The 19343-nt window shown below is 48.5% G+C and overlaps 1 protein-coding gene across 2 annotated transcripts in view; it reads left to right on the forward strand.

Moving 5' to 3' along the window:
* The first annotated feature begins 1981 nt into the window (after positions 1 to 1981).
* NPAS2 (neuronal PAS domain protein 2) overlaps positions 1982 to 19343 on the forward strand; it is a 189759-nt gene continuing 172397 nt past the window's right edge. The window contains exon 1 of one of the 2 annotated variants that reach the window (XM_061168723.1): positions 1982 to 2053. The gene's annotated coding sequence lies outside the window, so the exon portion shown is untranslated. The remainder of the gene's footprint in view (positions 2054 to 19343) is intronic. The other variant, XM_061168724.1, reaches the window with a different exon arrangement.

A 19343-nucleotide genomic window follows, 5' to 3' on the forward strand; every position in this document is an offset into this window, starting at 1 on the left:
CCTCCAAGTCAGAAGCAAGCCTAAGAATAACAGCTTCTCAGGATGCGCAAAGCTCCTGCAGCTGATTATTTTTCAGGAGGAGAATTAGACAAAAATAATACAAGAGGGAAATAAAGAGAATGACCTACTTTACAGGGGGGAAAAAGGAGCTCTGTGTGAGCGTTTTGATCTAATTGACAGTGCGGCGCTGCATGCCCAAATAAGGCGTTGTGGGTCGGGTCTGCGCGGTAGAGGGTTTGTCTTGAACTCGAGCGGGGAGAGAATAAAGCCAGGGCCCTGGAACCGAATTGGGGGCCCCGTCTGATGTTCAGAGGAAAGGCCCTAGGAGATTCCTTCTGGCCGCAAAACAGGAGTCTGATGGAAAAGGACCGGTGGGGGCGCTTTCCTCTCCAGGGCTACTTGCAGGAATGTGCGAAGGACCCAGGGACATCCGAAAAAAGGCTGCTGGGCGCAGAGCGCTGCGCCAGGCACTGTACCTCTGTGATGTCTGGGAAGGGGGACCTCCCGGGGGTAGGAGACCTCGCCCCTCCTTTGGGCTTCTCGCCAGGCGCCTCCACGTGGGGAACGCCGCCGCCGAGGATGGAGTGGGGTCTGCTAGGCTAGGGGAAGCTGGTCACCGTTCCGGGCCTCGGCGGGGCGCAGGGTCTCCCCTTCCCACCCGACTCTGTCTCGGAGCCCAGCAGACTATGGAACAGCAGCTCTTGGCTCCTGGGACTATTTATGTGCACGTGTCTGTGTTCGGTGAAAGCCTCCCCGTTTCCTCGCGCGCGCCGCTCCAGCTTCTCCTTTTCTTGGATTCTCGCCTGTCTCCTCCCACAGAGGGAAAAAAAAAAAAAAAGGTCACGTATGTTTGGAAAAATATGTAGGTCAGTGGAACATTTCCTGCACTGATGCAAAAGGAGAGGAGGGCAGCGGGGGAGGGGAGGGAGCGGCCGCGTGGAGCTCCGGGTGCGCGCTCCTGGCCACGGTCCCCCACCCCTCGGGCCTCTGCTTAGGAAGGGGGCAATGAGCCGGCTCCTTTCCATCCTTGACCCATTTTCCGGACCAGCTACGTTCGCCTTGGAAGAAACAGCGATCATTCCTCCCCAGCAGGCGCCGCGGTCCTCCGCGAACCGCGCTCGCCGGCGTCTCCCCGACCCTCGCCGCCTCTCATTGAGAAAGCGCAGTGGTCGGCGCGCAGAGACGCGCCCGGTGCCCTGGCTGGGGCTCCGCGAGCAGGCCCGCCCTGCGAGGACGGCGTGCAGGGGACCGCGGTGGCGCGCTCGCCCCCCAGCGTACGGGACAGCGGGGTGGCCGCGGGCAGGGCGAGGGTCGGCACGGGGCAGGGGAGGAAGATTCCCCGCCACCCCCACTGACAACTTTGACGGGACCTCAGCCGGCAGCCCCGCATCTGCTGGCCTTCCCTCTGGCCAGTTTCCCTCTAAGCACATCCCCGCCCCCGCCCCGCGCCCAGTCCCGACCCCTCGCCCACCGCCGGACCCCGCCGCGCGTCCCCGGCAGCCCAGCAGAGGCGGTGGCGGCCTCGGGGCGCGGGTGTCTGCGCCGCCCAGGGAAACTGGGGGGTCCGGGGGCCCATCTGCCCGTACGGCGCGCAGGGTGCGTGGCCCAGGCTGGGTCGCGGCCAAGGCCCGGCGTGCGGCCAGGAGAGACCCGGCCGGCGGCGGCGGCAGCGGGAGCGGAGGGAAGGAGGAGGAGGAGGAGGAGGACCGAGAGGAGGCGGGAGGAGGGAGGGGGAGGAGGAAGAGGCGGCTGCGGCTCTCCCCGCCGGCTCTGCGTGCGGAAGAGTTTGCCGCGCGAGCAGCGGGCCTCCCGCAGGAGCCAAGAGAACCCGCGGCGGCGGCGGCCCGGGAGCCGCGGTCGCGTAGCTCCGAGACCCGCAGCCGCGGCGGCGGCGGCGGCGGCGGCGGCTGCTAGAGCAGCGCCTCCCGCCGCCGCCCGGGAGGAGCTCGCCGCGCCCGCTCGCCGCCTCGGCTCCCAGCGGCGGCGGCGGGAGGCGCGTCTCCCCGGCCCAGTCCGCGCCCGGCCCCGCGGGGCCGCCCCGGCCCGCTCCGAGGTAAGGGCCGCACCCCGGGACGCGGGTGGACCGGGTGGGAGGGCGTGCGCGCGGGGTCGCGAGACTCCGTCACCTGCTCGCCGGCGCAGTGGACGCGCGGGGTGCGGAGGGACGCTCGGGCCCGGGGCTGCGCGGCGCGGGGTCGGGGGCGCGGGGCGGTTGGGTCCCCATCCCCAGTCCCGGGTCCCGCGGCGGGGACATCGCGTCCTGCGGGACCGCAGCGGCGGCCGGGCGGGTGGGCTCCGTGTGCGTCTCGCCAAAGAGGCAGAGGACGAGACACCCCGAACCTCAGGATCTGGGGTGCTCTGAGAGTACCTTCGGGGTGGGCGGAGGCCGTGCCCGGGTAGCAGCCTCGAGGGTCGCCCATTGGCCTCCCCGAGCCCCACCGCGCGCCCCGCCCCGGAGCGTGGGGCGCCGGGGACCCCCGGAGAGAGTGCCGTGCGCGCCCCGGGCACCACCTAGGTCGGAATTGGTTCCGGGCCGGAATGGGTGCCGAGCCTGCCCCCTGGACGCCCGGAGAGCGCGTGGCCCGGCCCCTCGCGCCGCCGTGCTACCCGGAGCTCCTCAGGTTGGATGCCAGGGTGTTATTTTGTTGGGAGGTGCGCCCGCTCCCAGAGCCGAGGAGAGAGGCTTACCTTTGACCTTTCCGTAGAGCGCCGCGGGGTCGGTAACGGGGGCGGGGGGCGGGGTAGGGACGGGTACCGAGGGGCCAAATTAAAAACCAACCCCTCTCCTCTGCCTGCCCCTCCTTAACTGCTCAAGGTAAGAAAGTTTGTTTTCAGCCCTGTGGTTCATAAATAATTAGTAACCAGTTTTGTTGATGAAGCAAGATGGAAACCTTAAAAATACGTACGCACTTCCAGAAAGTCTAAAAGCTCCCAAGGTTGTACCCGGGAGGCTTTAGTTCGGAAAGTTAAAAGCCCCTGAGTTCAACAGGTGTTCAGAAGGGGTCCGAAAGGGGAGAGCTTGGCGAGTTTCGTCTTTTTAGTACCTGCTCCTTTGATTCATTAAATTGATTGGCCTGTTTCTTTAAGGTAAAATATTGAGTAGTTATTAACTTAATTAGCAGAGACGAACTGGTCATTCTTGATTATTTAGAACCCAAACCTTCTTTTCCTTAATAGAAGGGTTTTCCCCATTTGGACTTCCCAGATAATTAGCTCTAAGGCAGTTCCTGGCAGGGTTCAGCCCTGTCCATCCCTCTGCCTATCGGACAGTAGCTAACTCAGTCCCTGATCAGTGAATTGACCAACTCATTATGACTTGCATTAAAACACAGCAAGTTTTAATTGCTTTTCCTTGGGAGGTGCTAGTTCAAAATTCAAGGGCAAGTAGTAGCTGCGTCTTTCTGCCCAGAAGATTTCTTGAAGGAGAAGTTTGCCAAAAATACCCCCCCAAATGTATTTTAAAATAACTCCCCAATACATATGATGTTTAAATGAGCTATTCAGGCTTGGGCCACTATTTTGCAAAAGCAAAAAAATCTGTTTGCACAGGTAAACCAAGACCGATAGAAGTATTGGCATTTCTCAGCAGTCTACCTAAAGATTTAGTTAAAAATAAAGTGTGCACCATAAAGGTTTTCAGTAATTGTCTTCCATCTCACAGAGAGATGTGGAGTGTGGATTAGAAGAATTGTAAATATGCTGTTTTTAGCCATTTTCTTCTTGGAAATCGATGCCTCTATTTATTTGCTGATCTGTCCCACTGTAGCAGGCGTAGAATCAGTTTTATTCTCACTGGTCCCCATAGTGACTCCCATGGAGGCCAGAGAAGGGAATATATTCCAGAGGAAATATGTTATTAATAAAACGTTACCCCCTAAAGAGTTAAACATGCCAAGAAAAGAACCAAGTGAGGCTTCACTAATTAGTGTGATGAAAAAAATTCCCTGATTGGAGAAGCGAGTGTTCAGATGGTGACTCAAGAATTCATCTTTCTGTAGAAAATGACAATTGTTTTTAAGCTTGTTTGATTCTTGTAAGTGTTTGGGCCCCTTTTTACTATTTCTGGCTATTTAATTATGAAAATGATTTAAAAAATAGTAAAAATAGTTTAAAATGACGACATCATCTGATGTGTGTCGTTATGAAGTTGAATTCATCTTATTTTTGGAACAATCTTTCTTAACTCTTGGTAATCTTTATAGCTGGCTTTTAGCACTGCTACTAGTTTTTAGGTTAAACATTCAAAATTAGTGATTTCTTTCAGATTAAAATAATAATGCATGCATATGCTCTTTATATCACCACCTTTATAGTAATTTTTCATAAGTTTGGTTTTTGAACCTTAAGCCTCCAGAGGGCTAAGTCCTTTTTCTTAATTTTTAAAACAAGTACGTATTTTATTCTTTCCGTGAAAAGTCCGTTTTTCCATGGTGATCCGGGCACCGACTGTCCCATGCTGATGCCATGCACAGAGTGGCATCTCTTTCCCAAGAGAGGTCAGATTATGGGGTGTTGAAAATAGCCCAGTGACACCGTATTCTTGGCTTTCTTACAGCAACAGTGTAATTGGCTGCATCAAAGAAGCATCTAATTGAGTTTTGCATTTAAATAGTGGAAATGATATGCATTATTTGCTTACAGAAATATTTGACTAGCATGTTCCTGTTCTTCATTCTATGTGTAGCAAAGATAGGAGGTCAGGGACTGCCACATTCATACTCCCCCCACCATCTCATCCCTCGGAGGCCTTGTTCATCATCAGTGCTCAGTAATAAGTAGGTGTAGGAAATGAGCTGACTTGTCGATGACAGTTATCCAAAGGGTAGAAATTGCTGAATGCTAATGGGGTACTCAACTCTGAGTAATTCTAGTTTAAATCTGAAGATGATTAATAGCACCTTAGAGCACTAAATAAACACTTACTAAATGTGAACATATTTAAAGGGGGAATTTCTTTTTAATGCAGTCTTTATCTAAGGCGCGACTGTTTCTCACTGAATTCTTTGAGGTTGGGGACCACTTGGCATTTTAAGCAAAGTAATCTCTTGGGTAAAGTTCCCCCAGAGATCACTTGAATTTTTGTGGGTCATAAGACAATGTGTGGTTTCCATATGATGACTCGGAATAGAAACGAAAGTTTATCTTCTATGTTGGTGTGAAAAAACAAACAAACAAAGGTATATTAAAAAAAAAGTGGAGGGTGCAGAACATCCCGTGTCAAACTTTATAGCACGTGGCATTGATTGTCTGGGGACCGTGGGTCTGGGTTGGGACCTGAGATTCTGCATTTCTTACAAGATCCCAGGTGCTCTGGAGGCTGTGACACACTAGAAGTTTCTGGAATATTCTTAATTCAGTTCAGCCTGTGTTGACCAAGCATCTATTGCGTAGTAGGCCCAGGTGACAGGGAAAGAAAGCACATGGGTCTTCCCTGCCCTCAGGGAGCTAAGATGAGGAAGGGAGATTCTTTCTAGACTGAAATGAGGCCCTGGAACACCACTCTTCAGTGGTGTGGCCAGAGAGGGGCCGAGGAAAGGGGGTTTTTCTGGTAGGGCTCTCACATTGGTCATCCTTGATCTCTAGTCTTCTTTAAATGGAAAGCTCTGTGACTCGCCAGGAAATAAAATGCAGATATTGAAATCAGACAGACCTGGGGTAGCCTCCCTGCTCAGCTACTGTGTGACTTGGGGCAACTTTTTTTAACCTCCCTGAGCCTCAGTGTCCTGGTCAGAAAAATAATGGGAATAATGCTTACCTCGTCAAGTTGGTAGGATGACCAGTGAAGGACACATGTGAGGCATAACAAAAGGGATTGCTTTTATTACTGCTGATGGCTGTGAGGCAAGGAGGAAGAAGAGGTTCCTAAAAATATTTTTGTGTGTAGTTCACCAATTAGAGATTCCATTTGGTTAATCAACAAACCCAAGGTCGGCAGTAGAGAACCCCACCTGGGGATGGAGGGCGGGCAGCTGTGCAAGTTAATGGGATGCAAAATGGAATGATGGGAAGCACCCACATCTCCACTCTTCTGCAGGGCCCTGGCTTCTGGTGAGCCTTGGTGATACTCTTCTAGCAATATATTTACCTGAGGCTGTGCCTGGTACTCACCCTGTAGGTTCTGTTGATTAAGACCGACTGGTGTTTGTGGCAATCAGGCACGCCTTAAAAATATGTTTTGGAGGGAAGGGCATTGGTGTGTCCCTGACCAGGCCCTTTTAAGGGTCAGAGCCATCCATCAGCCCTCTTCAGTTTAATCTGAGTTCCCTGAAGGCAGTGCGGGGTGGGTGGGAATTCACCACCCAGCTCTTTATATTTCATGCTCTGAGGTGATAGCTTCCTCCTGACGTCTGGGGAAGATGGATGTTCCAAGGTAGCGGTCTCCTTCACCCTGATTTTAGGAGGGGTAATCTGGGTAGCCCTCTAAATACTTCAGCCCACGTTGCTCTTACGGGTATGTTTGAGAGTTCCACTTATTATTTGCAAAGGAGATTTCTCTGCTCCCACTCCTAACTCCATGCCCTGCCCAAATAAACCTTGAAAATCAAGTGCAAGAGAATGGCAACGGCCTGTGTGACCCTGTGTTATGTGTGAGGGAAGGACAAGTAGAGCAGTGATTGGAGCAAAAGCAGACCTGGGGGGAGGGGATATGGTAACAAGGGAGGGAAGGCGGGGCAGGGAGCATCTGAACACTTAAAATGGAGATCACAGCAGAGGTAGGGCCAGAGGGTAGGAGGTGGGACCCAGGGCCCTGACTTGATGCATTTCGTTACTTTGATGAAGGCCATGGAGGGTTATGTCCCAGGTCCCTGAAAATCGTCTGGGCTTCTGGTGGACACAAGCCCTCCTAAAGGAAGGCAGGTGACAGAGCCGAGCTGCACGATACTTCCAGCCTCTTCTGAACCAAAAGTGGCACTGTGCAATGTCTCGAGGGATATCTGGGCCCCTTTGAAAGTCAAAATACTCAGAACTGGAGAACGTTGTAAAAGTTATTTTTCTGTTATAAAAGTATACTTAATTTTTGGCAAATGTAGAAAAGACTGAAGAAAATGAAGATTACCCACAATCTCGAGGTGTGTTTCCCTTCAGTCTTTTTTCTATGCATTAAAATTATTTTTTTTAATGTTAGATTTTTAAAAATAATATCATCTTTTAAAATTTTCAAGTAATCCACAACCACTTCTTAGTAAAAGGAAAAAGATCCGCTTTGCTGTCTGGTCCTACCTAATCATCACCCCCTTTTTTCTGCCGGGTAGAAACCTGATTTTGCTCAGGAGTCAACCCTAGTCCACGTGTCTCAGGGGTAAATCCTGATTGGCTGAGCAACCATGGGGCGGGGCCTGTTGTCCTCGCCAGTGATAGGCTCGAGGTGAGCAGATGGCCCTCATCCTGGCCAATCAAATGTGAGGGTGGGTTACTGGGGGGGGGGGGGCTTCCCTGACTCTTAAAAAGAGGCGCGGGAGGACGCGGCAGCTTTTCTTCTTATGGACACAATTCCTGTAAGTGGGGCAGCCGTCAGCCACCAGAGCAGGTTGGGCCAGGTCCCAACTAACCTGCAGAAGAATGCAAAGGTGAAGAATGGGGCCTCCACAGTGCCCTTGACCTTCCGAATTACCCAAGAGGAGTCTCTGATTTAGGACGTTTGGGACCTGAAGCCTTCCTGACCCCTTAAAGCAGGTCGAGTTGGGTTTTTTGTTAGTTGTAGCCAAAAGCATCCTAACTGACGCATCCCACAGCTCTCCACCCCTCTCAGGAGGTGATTGCTGTTAGCCATGTGGGTATAACCTACTAGTCATTTTCGCTGCATTTACGTATACACCCATACATGTACATTTTCTTTCTAAACCAACAGAGCTAATTCTATGCGTTTTATTTAGTGACTTTTTTGTGTGTGGCATGAGGTGTTTTTTTTGGTCATTTCTTATATCTATTCTTTTTAAAGGTTACATAGTAATATTCAAAAGTATGGCTGACACATAATTCATTTAACCCATTCCCTACTGTTAAACATTTATTGTGCTTTGTTTCCACTTCTTGACTATTGCAAACATTGCTTATATTAACTTCCTGATCTGTATAGCTTCAGGTACATTTCAGATTTTTCTCAGGGATTACCAGTGGAGGATTCCTGGGTAAAGGGGCACACCTCTTTGAAAGATTGATAGATGCTGCCAGGTATATGAGTAACACAGTATGGAAGGGTGCTGTGTCTCCATGTCTTAACCAAACTCCAATTCATTGAGTATTCCGGGTAAACATGATTTTAATGGCTGTGTAATAGGCCATGATAATTGTTTTTGGAGTGTTTCAGTGGTTTGTGAGGACACACAAGAGAATGTTTGAAATGGAGGCTCTCCATGAAAACTAACTAGACATGATCAACCTTGCAGTAATCTCCAAAGAGTCCTGAAGTGGTGTTAGGAGACACACCCCTCCAGTGATCTGTTTCCAAGGAAACTTGGAGGAGACAGCCTTCCAGACCCTCCTCAATCCAGTCAGACAGTGGGCTGCCCAAGCGTTTCTAAGAAGCCTTGTTGTTTCTGGGATCCACAGTTTTTACTCTGACAGACGTTCTATCTCTGAATATACAGGAGTCATTTAAACAAAGACTTCGTGCATTTCGTGAAGCAGAGCAGAAATATGAGTTTGCTGTATGAAATTTTCCAATTCTGCAAGAGAAGACAGGAAAGCAAATGGGATGGATGAAACACATAAAACATGTTAATCACATTTTTTCGCCTTAATTCAGAGAAGAAAATCTAATGTTTTGGGGAAGTTCCCAGGGACAGGGTAATTCCATTTCAAGTCTGGTGCCTAATCACTGATCCTCACTAATAGCCCATTTCAGTGAAATTCAGATTTATCTTTAGTGCTATCTACAGAATACCAGTATTATTTCAATTTCAGAACTAGAAGGCTTCAATTTTTCCTCTGTTTCGTTTTGCAAGGTTAAGGCCTATTTAGAAATAGGCAGCATGGGACTTCCCTGGTGGCACAGTGGTTGGGAGTCCGCCTGCCAATGCAGGGACGCGGGTTCAATCCCTGGTCCTGGAGGATCCCACGTGCCATGGAGCAACCAAGCCCATGCGCCACAACTACTGAGCCTGCACTCTAGAGCCTGTGAGCCACAACTACTGAGCCCACGTACCACAATTACTGAAGCCCATGCGCCTAGAGCCCGTGCTCTGCAACAAGAGAAGCCACCGCAGTGAGAAGCCCACGCACCGCAACGAAGAGTAGCCCCCGCTCGCCGCAACTAGAGAAAGCCCACGCGCAGCAATGAAGACCCAACGCAGCCAAAAAATTAATTAATTTAAAAAAAAAAACTGTATGCCCTTAAAAAAAAAAAAAAAGAAAGAAATAGGCAGCGTGATAGGTGTACACATGGCAGTGTGAACAGTCAGCCTGCATGTTGTCAGAGTGGGGGGAGGGTTAGACATTGCCTCGCAGCCTGAGAAGTTTTTGGGAGGAGGTGGGTTGGAGTGAGACAGGGAAGAGCCCATCCCGGCTGCTGAGTTGATCCAACAAATCATGGATTTTCCACATCAACACCCTCATTTGTACCATCTACAAAAGACATGGCCTGAGGGGAAGGGTCCAGGGGAGGGGTAGATTGGGAGTTTGGGATTGACATGTACACACTACTATATATAAAATAGATAACCAACAAGGAACTCTGTTCAATACTCTATAATAACCTAAATGAGAAAAGAACTTGAAAAAGAGTAGATACATGGGGACTTCCCTGGCAGTCCAGTGGTTAAGACTCTGTGCTACCACTGCAGGAGCATGGGTTCAATCCCTGGTCAGGGAACTAGGATCCTGCATGCCAAGCTCCGAAAAAAAAGAAAAAACAAAGAATAGCTACATGTATATGTATAACTGAATCACTTTGCTGTACGCTCGAAACTAACACAACATTGTTAATCACCTCTAGTCCAATATGAAATTTGGAGTATAGTTGGCTTCAGGCTTCTCACTGCGGTGGCTTCTCTTGTTGCAAGAAAAAAAAGAAAACTAAAAAAAATAAAAGAGACTTCCTCAAAAAAAAAAAAAAAAGAAAAGAAATTAACAAATTAAAAAAAAAGACATGGCCCATGGTGTCATCATCATTTACTACATAAGATGCCTGTTTCCCTGGAGATCATGTTCTACTAAAACTATGAAAACAATTTAAAACCCCCAGTGTTGGTGTGTGTTTGTGGTGGGGTGGAATGTTGCCAAGAATGAATTGTTGTGTCGCTCTGGACTATCAGTTCCTCCAAAGACCCAAAGCAGAGATAACTCTTGACCTCACCAAGGCTTTCTTAATGGTCAGGGAGGATTTTATTTCTAAAATCCTCCCTTCCCCTTTACGTTGATTGTCAGAGAGAGAAACTCATTCACAGCAAATTTGCACGGGGGTTTTGTCGAGGTTTTACTATCACTCCAGCTAGAGAACTTTCTTCTATTTCCGATCCTGTGTAGCCCTTGGCTGATAATAATCACTTGGATTTATGGCTCAAGACAAACTGATTTCATTTGAGGTAAGAGAGCTTCTGATTTTCGAGCCACTTCTGGGACTTCCCCGCAGTGTGTCCACTCCAGCCCCTGCCTCTCAGCTCTCGACACTGAGGGCGCGAGGCGGCCTCGTTCTGCCTGGTCCTGGGATCCTGGAAGCACTTGTCACGCGCCACAGTCCCTCTTTGGGAGTCTGTCACTCACCTCCGCACACCAGGTTTACCAGCATGGGGTGGCAGCTCAGAAAAAACCTCCGCCCTGTGACTGTCACCTTTACTTTCATTGGATCTGGAAAGGCTCCACTTTTGGAGGCTGTGTCCAGGGGAAGCACAAGACCCCTCGATTTTAGAGTTAAATGAAGGCGGCCTTGATGAGCACAGACCCCCTCCCCTGCATCTCACATCCCAGCCCTGACTTCTCCACTAGCTCAGGTTTGCACTTCCACCTTCTTGGCCGTCACTCACCCCTCAGCAGGCTGACGCTTAGTTCTCAGAGCTCTGAGTCCTTCACTTGCTCTCAGGTGAGTAACAGGATGCTTCCGGGCAGGGCTGCAGCCATGACTCTCTAACAGTTTGGTTTGGACCCGGCGTCCCGGATCGTTGCCCTGGTCCACATGTGTGCGTGTCATTCTTGTGCCCGAGCCTGGGCTCAGGCTGGTCTGCGAGCCCCCTGCACCCCACACCTCGTGCAGGGCCGGCAGGTAGGCGATCACAGGGCTCAGTGGAAGAAACGAGAGGAGATCGTGGACGTTGGGTTCCCAGCTGCCAAACAGCAGGTGTAATCCGCTCAGCAGTGTCCAAGGAAGCTCAGCAGCGCCCGGCTTCCTGCACGGGGGCCGCTGGCAGCTCAGGTCCCCTCCCCACTCATCTTCATCCTGGATGTCCCAAGCACTTCCTTGGGAGGTTCTCCTGGCTGGATCTGCCCTGGCAGGTCCTCAACCAGTGCCTCTACCTTGGCTGCCCAGCGCCAGGCCACCATCCCCTGTGCTCTGAGAAGACACCCACGTCTGGGCAGTGAGACATCCGCCCAGCTTGTGCCCATTTATCTGGACCTGTGCTGTCGGGTCCATATGGAGTTACTGAGTAGGAGTGGCCTGTTTCCCCCCTCTCTTATCTCCCTCGGCCTCGACTGGTGGCGTTCTCCAAGCACACAGGAGAAGCTGCAGCTAACCAGCTCCAGAGGCTGCGATGACCCCTTCCTGCAAAGACCTGGGAACTTGTGGGGCGTGCCTATATTTTAAAAAGAAGAATAGTTCCCTCTGTGTTCCCAGTTTCTCCAAAACTGTGCTGTGTTTGCACCGGTCAGCTGTTCAGAGTGGCCAGCTGTCTAACCTCTGCTTTATGGACCAAACCCTGGTTTCCGTCGTGCCACGTGTCTAAGTTCTTGTCTCTGTTAAGCAGCAGAGTCTCATCCCTCAGGTTGTGGGGTGGCATTGTTAGGAGGAACTCACTTGAGGCTGTGTTTGTATTTTCTAACATCTCAGGTTGGCAGCTCCTGTATGTATATTGCAACCTGTTTATATGAGATACTTATAAAAGCCTGCAGCCTTTTTCTCCCATGTGGCAGCATTGACCTATGACCTGATTTTAAATCACAGCATGGGGTGGCCATTGCCGTATGGGTCAGCAGCATTTTTTTCTTTTTTTATTGAAGTGTAGTTGATTTACAATGTCGTATTAGTTTCTGGTGTACAGTGGAGTGATTCAGTTATACATATATATACATTCTTGTTCATATCCTTTTCCATTATGGTTTACCAGAGGATATTGAATAGAGTTCTCTGTGCTCTACAGTAGGACCTTGTTGTTTATCCATGCTCTGTATACTAGTTTGCATCTGCTAATCCCAAACTCCCAATCCATCCTTCCACCATCTCCCTCCCCGCCTTGGCAACCACAGGTCTGTTCTCTATGTCTCTGAGTCTCTTTCTGTTTCACAAATAAGTTCATTTGTGTCATATTTTAGATTCCACATATAAGTGATATCATATGATATTTGTCTTCCTCTGTCTTACTTCGCTTAGTATAATAATCTCTAGGTCCATCCATGTAGCTGCAAATGGCATTATTTCAGTGTTTTTTATGGTGAGTCAGCAGCATTTGACAATGACTTAGTGACGACAGCTTGTGGCCCGCGGCAGAAAGCCCTGACACCCTGACACGGTCGCTGTGGCCAAGTGACCTCGGCAAGTCACATACACACTCAGTCTCTTCATCTTAACAGGGAGGTATTGATACTGAAGGGGGAAAACCAAGAGGAGAGAATGTTTGTGAAAGAGTTCCATAAAGCTGAAAAGTTGTAGTACTCTTCTTATTACTTGCTGTTGTGACCAGCTCGTCATTCAAGCTCCTCCACACCCAGCTGGGTAAATGCCAGCCCCAAGGTGACTTCTTTTTGAATGAAGTACTTGGTTTTCTTTCACACAAGGTACATGCTAGCAATTAAAAACACAATATAGGCCAGTGTTCTCTTGAAAACTAACGTCATGGGAAAAAGTGAAATCCTTCAACTATAGAAGCCAAATACTTAGAACATCTTGGCAGTGGCTTGGGCTTGCAGTTTGCTTTCGAAAGCTTTTGCCATTTATAAGAACAAAGTAGCCTGAAAACATTTGGTGCCTGAAAATTCAAACTAAATCACATAGACTCAGCATGTTCCCATGAATTCTAAGATTTTATGGGATGTGTGGGGCATTTCGCCATGATAAACGTGATGTGCTATTTCTTGTGACCTTTTGTTTCTCTCTAAAGAGGGTTGGCCTGTGGAATTGGGACTCAGCTCTGACCACCCTGGAAGAATCCTGTGACTTTCCTCCTGTGTCAGAATTCCTTACAGAGCAAGGATCTCCTGATTTTCAGTGGAACCAGGAGTTTAGTCTTTGGACTGGACACACACAAATATGCCGATTCTGGTTAATAAGTTGGTTTTCATTATGGAGAACCGTGTGGAGGTTCCTTAAAAAACTAAAAATAGAGCTACCATATGATCCAGCAATCCCACTCCTGGGCATATATCCAGAGAAAACCATAATTCAAAAAGATACATGCACCCCAATGTTCATAGCAACACTATTTACAATAGCCAGGACATGGAAGCAACCTAAATGTCCATTAACAGATGAATGGATAAAGAAGATGTGGTGTATATATATATATATATATATATATATACACAATGGAATATTACTCTGCCATTAAAAAGAATGAAATAATGCCATTTGCAGCAACATGGATAGACCTAGAGATTATCCTATTGAGTGAAGTAAGTCAGACAGAGAAAGACAAATATATGATATCCCTTATATGTGGAATCTTTTCTTCTTGTAAAAGATTTAATTTTATTTATTTTTGGCTGTGTTGGGTCTTCGTTGCTGTGCGCGGGCTTTCTCTAATTGTGGCGAGCTGGGGTTACTCTTTGTTGTGGTGCGCGGGCTTCTCATTGCGGTGGCTTCTCTTGTTGCGGCGCATGGGCCCTAGGCACGCGGGCTTCAGTAGTTGTGTGTGGGCTCAGTAGTTGTGGCACGCAGGCTCTAGAGCTCAGGCTCAGTAGTTGTGGTGCACAGGCCTAGTTGCTCTGCGGCATGTGGAATCTCCCCCGACCAGGGATCGAACCCATGTCCCCTGCATAGGCAGGTGGATTCTTATCCACTGTGCCACCAGGGAAGTCCCATGGAATCTTAAAAAATGGTACAAATGAACTTATTTACAAAACAGAAATAGAGTCATAGATGTAGAAAACAAACTTATGGTTACCAAGGGGGAAAGGGCAGGGGAGGGATAAATTGGGAGATTGGGATTGACATATACACACTACTATATATAAAATAGATAACTAATAAGGACCCACTGTATGGCACAGGGAACTCTACTCAGTACTCTGTAATGACCTATATGGGCAAAGAATCTAAAAGAAAAATGGATATATGTATATATGTAACTGATTCATTTTGCTGTACACCTGAAACTAACATAACATTGTAAATCACCTATACTCCAATAAAAATTAATTTAAAAAATAAGTTGGCTTTGAGATGGAAGGAAAGGACCTACAACGGACTGAATATTTGTGCCTCCTCCAGAATTCATATGTTGAAATCCTGATCCCAATGTGATGGTGTTTGGATGTGGGACTTTGGGAGGTGATTAGGTCATGTGGGTGGGGCTCTCGTGGATGGGATTAATACCCCTATAAGAAGAGGCCAGAGAGCTCGGTAGCCCTCCTTCCACCATGTGAGGACACAACAAAAAGGCCCCCACCTGCAGGTGGCAAGTGAATCCTAACCAGAACTGACCACGCTGGCATCTTGATCTTGGATGTCCGGCCTCCCGAGCTATGCGAAATAAATTCTGTCATCTAAGCCACTCAGTCTCTGGTCATTTGTTATAGCTGCCAGAATGGACTAAGATAGGACCTCAGAGATCATCCAGCACAAGGTAGCTCACCTTTTCCAGATGAAAATTAGAGGTTCAGAAAGCAAAGGAGCCTCTCCCTGCTCCTGGAGCCCCAGGTCCTGCAGCCAGGCAGACCTGCTGACCCTTCCAGGAGGTTCTGTGCTTCCCTTTTTCCCTGAGACCTGAGGATGTTGCTTCTCAGCTGAAATCCAGCCAATGCAAGGATGAGGCTTTCCCCAGCCTCGGCCAGTACACTCACGCCTGGAAGTACTGGGAGGGGGAATGCCTGCCGCTTGAACGGTCAGCCTCACCCCAGATCCGTCCTATCTCTCGGAGCACCACGCAATCTGCTCTCCAACGTGACAGTCAGATAAGGGAGTCAGAGTCTCGGGGTTGCTGGGAATGGAGGAACAAGCACACGCGGGACACAGACTGTCCCCTTTCACTTCTGGAACCCACTCGCTCTTGTAGCTGCTGACATCGACTTCCTTCCAGATAAACAAAATAAAAGCACAGAACTCGCTCACTTCCAAGATAAAGGATGAAATGCCTCTTTATTTGAACAACTTCCCAAAGTGCTTCTCACATCTGGGGGGCCGGGGTCCACGGTAGGACTTTCCCACCTGCGCGTCTTTTATGCCTTAACTTTGTCACCTGCGCCGCTTGGGCCTCTCTTTATCATGTTTCCTTAACACATGAGGCAAGGTAAAATATCATCGGGTCTGGGGTCAGGGCTGTGTCCACTGTCACTGTCGCACACATTAGCGCCTTGGATTCGACAGCAGTCTCTGGAGGGAAGCTCTGTTTGGTCCCCGTTTTGTGTACAAGACGCCAAGGCTCAGAGAGGTTAAGAGACTATCACAGGGACATTCAGAGCAGGAATTTGAATGTAGCTCTTTAAAGAAGGACCAAAAATAGAAGAGCCGGTTTTATTTACTTTTTCTGAAATGCCACTTCTGAGAAGCTAGGATATGTATAAAACGAATTAAGCATCTTACATGTGACTTTTTTTTTAAGTGGGTTTTCTTGAGTATGAGGTTATCATGCGGCTGCTGGAGTAGAAAACAACTCCAATCTGGGGTCCGTTTTCAATGCGGCTCTTTGGAGGAGGAGGCCGTGTGCGAGAGGGCACGAAGAGGAAGGCTGGCAGGAAAATCTTTTTTAGGGCAAAATCATTATTCTGTTCCTTGCCATCTTTTAGTAGCTAACCTGCTTTTCAGAATGGTTTCTTTTGCTGTAATAAGGACTCTTAAATCAGGACACTCCTTCCGCCTCTCCTCGTTTTGTCTGGACTCAGGGACATCTTTCTTTGGCTGAACTCAACATAGAGTCAGCACTAAAAGGTAGGGGCCGCCTGGTACCACATTTGCGAAAACACTTTCACCTGACTCTCATCATCCCGGACCTAGAAAACCAGCAGCTGCCTTATTGACGCATGAGCCTCCTGGAAGTCACCTGGGTTAACCTGAAGTGTGCCCCTCCACCCCTGACACACACACACACACACACACACACACACACACACACACACGAGGCAGGAACCTCAGCACTCAGCAGATGCCAAAGAAAATAGATGCAGGAAAGGTATTAAAGACTTTTAAAGGCTCCTCTAAGTCGTTTCTTCTTGATTTGACTCCAGGGGAGGTATCTACAAAGCCGGTCCACTTAATTTACGAAGGGCGGTCCAGAAAACCCCAATCCCACCTCCCTCCAGCTTTGGGCAGCTGTGGGCAGAGGGGCTGGGCTCGCCATGTGGGCTGGGTCAGATCAATTCTGTCCTTGCCTGTCCTTCTGTCCCCACCATTTATGGAAACAGAAGCAAAACCCCAACACAAACATCTGTACGATAATTCGGTCTGTCCTAGGACTGGCACACATAGGCACAGGCAAAAGCAAATGTGTTCCAGCCACTTTGCTCAGATTTGTACCACACTCACTCCAAAGAGGAAGGATTAGCCATCCAGCACCTTCTCAGAACGAGTGTGTTACCCTACCCGAGAAATTTCTATTTTTCTCCACGATCCTTTAATAACATCCATCTGAATTATTCTGGGCTGTGTATCAGTTCGGAGAGTTCTAAAAACAAACTGATTTAGCATTCTTTTTTTTTTGGTAGGATCTTAGTTTCCTGACCAGGGATCGACCCTGTGCCCCCTGCAGTGGAAGCACAGAGTCTTAACCACTGGACCGCCAGGGAAGTCCCTAAAAACAAACTGATTTAGGAAGGTATTTTGGTGATGGCAAGTTAAACATGTGCCTTGGACGATGAGGATGGAGATGGTGGGCTTGGGATTACTTGCTGTCGGGACCAACCATGAACTAATAGAGCCAGGAGTTAACTCTGATTCAAGGGGTACTGCGTTGTACCAGTTATGCAAAGGGTGGGCTGTACCAGGTAAATTCCCTTTTTCATCGGTTCCCCACACACAGAACTTTTGGTATCTTGGTTTCAACGCTTTCCTGCTTCTTTGGTCTTGCCTTTTGCTCCTATCATGAAGGTGGGTCTCCTACCCCAAGCATGGTGTCAAGGGAAAGAGGTATACTGGGTTTGGGAGGAATGGTTCACCCCAGCTTTCCCAGAGGGTGAAAAGTTTGATCCAAAATACGTAAAAATCTTTACAAAGAACATGAGATGAGGTCTGTGAAATGTGGGGCTTCTCTTAGTTCTGGGGCAGATTTTTCAGGATCCAGAATTAAAACCAAGAATACCTTTGAGCCCTTTAGTGTAAGCTTACCTGGTGGCAGCCCTTGTGTTGCTATTTCTAGGACATTATGATGTTCCCAAACACCTGAGTCATTCAGCAGTGGGTCCCCATCCTTCCAGAATTAATTAATGTTCTAGGGCAAACCTAGTATCCCAAAGAGTTTTGTTTTTTTTTTTCCCAGCCAAAGAAGAGGCTGGAATTCACTTGAATTCAGGCAGAATGAAGAATTCTTTCAGATTACTTGAGGCCCATAGTGGATCTATTTTATCTTCTGTCTAAAAGTTAGATTGTAAACTGCCACATTTATCCTACTATCCTAATCTCTTTGTTATACCTAACCATGGGTTGCCATTTTTTAAGACAGTTTACATTTTACTTCAGCAATTTCCGCTTTCAGTAACTATCAGAAAACTTCTGGGAAATATCTGGGGTGAGCTTCTAATCTGAGTGAAGATAAACTGAATTTCCTTCAAACTGGTCCTTTTCTCCTCTTCAAGCTGAAGTGAAGAAAAATTGGGCACGTGTAGAGAAGATGGTGTGGAAGAGACTTGGATTCTTGTGGCAGAGTCTCCCTGGGAATTTGTCCTCCAAAGAGGAGAGTTGGGGGCAATAGACCTGGAGGAAACCTCAGAGTCTCAGGCCACCAGCACCATCATGTCACAGATGGGGAGACTGAGGCAGGACCTGGGCAATGGCAGAGTCCAGTGTGGAAGCAGGTCTCAGCCCCATGTCCTGAGGTCATTGTCTGCTTCTCTTCACCTCCCTCCCCTTTCTTGCCCACGTGCCTTTCAGTGTACATGTTGATCATTTTTACAAACAGGAACAGGATTACAGCTGTGAAAGAAAAGACAAATACTGCCTAGTTTAAGTCCCCAGATCGCCACCATTGGTTTAGCTCATTTGTATGATTCCCGTAAGTTGGATGGATAATAATAAACATTTTAAATTTGCTTTCTCATGATTGCATGCACTGATTTAACCTCTTTTCCTTGACAATTAATTTGCATACTCAGTGAGTTGAGACAGAGGGCATAGTGGCCCCAGGGCCAGCAGACCCCCGGTCTAGCCCCTTTTACCCGGGGAAGTTCGTTATTTCTCTGCATCCTCTGAGAAGTTGAGAATACAAGGCCCACCTTCCGACAGGAAGACAGTCTTTGAACAGTAGTTAAAACAGCTGTTGAATGTTTAAATAACACTTTTTTCTTCTTGATGGAATTTAGGATTTATTGAAAACTGTGCCTTGTTAGTACATGCAAAGGATGTTAAGGCAAACTGTTCTCGTCTATATCTGGGGTGTCTATATTTTGATATTTTACATGAAAAACAAACGTTAATGGCATTATTTTGTTCACCTCTCCAGACCCCTGGGCCTTTGCCCATGCTGTTCCCCCCACCTGGAACACCCTTCCTGCCTTTATCACCTGCTGACTCCTGTTCCCCCTTTTGGACTCAGCTCTGGCCTCCAGGATCCTTCCCTGAGGGGGTCTAATGGCTGTGCTCTGGAGTCCTACAGAACCTCTTGCATGTCCTTTTCGTGGCAGTATCTAGATTTTACAGTTTGGAAGTTACCAGCTTCTGTGGCTGTCTCCCCACTAGACTGTAGGTCCCTGGGAGTAGAGATCAGAATTTCCCCTTTCTCTTGCAGGGGCTGCTATGTAGCAGACATGCTCCATCAGTGTTTGTTGAACTGAACCGAAGGACAGAAAACCTCTGTTCATTTGAGCTGGGTCATGGGACCCACTTTAATAAA

Source organism: Eubalaena glacialis, chromosome 14, assembly GCF_028564815.1.
Source record: "Eubalaena glacialis isolate mEubGla1 chromosome 14, mEubGla1.1.hap2.+ XY, whole genome shotgun sequence".
Lineage (NCBI taxonomy): Eukaryota > Metazoa > Chordata > Mammalia > Artiodactyla > Balaenidae > Eubalaena > Eubalaena glacialis.